A 2065-nucleotide genomic window follows, 5' to 3' on the forward strand; every position below is an offset into this window, starting at 1 on the left:
GGGTTCTGGTGTGGGTTGGATAGTGTTTATCAAATATATATAGTATTAAGTTAAAAAATCGAAAAAAAATTTGTACGAAATTGAAATATAGAAGTTATATTGTTTAAACAAAACTATTAAATTGATTAAAAAGTTAAATTATTAAACACATGCTTTGTAAAAAAAAAAATTGTAAAATATAGAAGATTTTTTTTTTGTTAAGATTGATAGAGTTATAATAATAAAAGGATTTATAAAGTTTCATAAATAAGATAAATTAATATTGCAAAATTAAAATTTGTTGATTATTGTAAAAAATGTTGTAAAAAACGTGCAATAACCCGTGCGTTTACACGGTACTGTTGTGTTACCCGTGCGTCCTTACGGGATCTGGTGTGGGTTGGATCGACTTTATTAGATAAGTTTTTATTGATATCAAATTGAATTATAGAAGTTTTATTTGGTTACCCGTGTTTTGATTGATTACCCGTGCGTTTACACGGTATTGATGTGTCACGCGTGTGCTCGCAACACACGAGTACTGGTGTGTACCATGGATACGTCACCGGAGAATGACTTAAAAATATAAAAAGAGAATGATATAAAATAGAAAACAATTAAATGGATATATTAACTTTAGTTCTTCATATAGTTTTTTATTATCATACAATAAACAGATCCATAAAATCCAGTCGTGTAAGGCTTACATAAATCATTAATCCAATTATTACATATACAAAAACCAATTATAAACAAATCATTAAATCCACCATAAAATATTATTGATCTTTATTTGCATACACAGAGACCAATTGATGCATAAATCAATAATCCATAAATTATAGCTTGTACAAAAGAAATTGTTACATATGAAAAAAAAAATCAGTCGTGTAAGAAATTATAAGAATCAAGAATGTTAAGTTAAATTAAAAAACTGGGTTCATCTTTCCAACATATTTGTACTTCAAATCATGCACGTCATTGTTATTCTCCTAAGAGATCTAGCTCGACACTTCCGCCATTCATCCACAGAGGTTTCAGGCTCCAAACTCCTAAAACCAGCATCATCATCTCTCACCAAAACAATTCATAAAGGCAACCTAATCAACATAAAAAACGATTGAGAATTGATATAACACTGTATTTTGTTATTTATCAGTACTTTGGTATAACACTGTATGACCCACAATAATATAGAAAACATAAATTGATTGAAACAGATACTAATCTATTGTGAAAGAAAAAGTTATACCGTTGATTCGAATCCTGAGATAGGTCACGACGAAGTCTGCCAACAGCCACGTCCTCCTTGTTTGACACCTCCAATGGAGTAGGAAAGTTATAGGACTCACGATCATCAATAACCACTACACCCAAAGCATTCTTCAAAATATCTCGAGCAGTGTCCTGCGAAGACAAAGTAATTCAGTTATTTTAAAATCTAATCAAAATTAATGTGATCTGTTGGCAAAAATATAAAGGCAAAGAAATATTGACTACCTCATCGAGGGGTGTCCCGATCCAAAGTAAGGTTCTTTCAGGACGGCGTCATCTTCAGGCAGTAGGGGAAGCACTCCAAGTGATCGAGACGGGGTGGCATCGTTAGTAGTCAGTTTTTGACCGCCTCTGTTAACCATCAGGGGTTCGCCAGACCTGTTGTTTGACACCTCCAATGGAGTAGGAAAGTTATAGGACTCACGATCATCAATAACCACTACACCCAAAGCATTTTTCAAAATATCTCGAGCAGTGTCCTGCGAAGACAAAGTAATTCAGTTATTTTAAAATCAAATCAAAAGCAATGTGATCTGTTGCAACAATATAAAGGAAAAGAAATATTGGCTACCTCATCGAGGGGTGTCCCGATCCAAAGCAAGGTTCTTTCAGGACGGCGTCATCTTCAGGCAGTAGAGGAAGCACTCCAAGTGATCGAGACGGGGTGGCATCGTTAGTAGTCAGTTTTTGACCGCCTCTGTTAACCATCAGGGGTTTGCCAAACCTGTTGTTCCAAAAAACATCACAAACTATTTCTCTTCTTCACAACCCCTATTAACTTCAGGAATTAAAATTAGTCGATGTTGTGTAT

At 34.0% G+C, this 2065-nt stretch overlaps 1 long non-coding RNA gene across 1 annotated transcript; it reads right to left on the reverse strand.

Moving 5' to 3' along the window:
- Window positions 1–919: 919 nt before the first annotated feature.
- Window positions 920–1688, reverse strand: LOC131647976 (uncharacterized). Its single transcript, XR_009298013.1, has 3 exons — window positions 1480–1688; window positions 1232–1386; window positions 920–1079 (listed from the first exon to the last, which is right to left on the reverse strand). It is a non-coding gene; the product is annotated as an uncharacterized LOC131647976 (long non-coding RNA).
- Window positions 1689–2065: the final 377 nt, after the last annotated feature.

Source organism: Vicia villosa, linkage group LG2 (assembly GCF_029867415.1).
Source record: "Vicia villosa cultivar HV-30 ecotype Madison, WI linkage group LG2, Vvil1.0, whole genome shotgun sequence".
Taxonomy (NCBI): domain Eukaryota; kingdom Viridiplantae; phylum Streptophyta; class Magnoliopsida; order Fabales; family Fabaceae; genus Vicia; species Vicia villosa.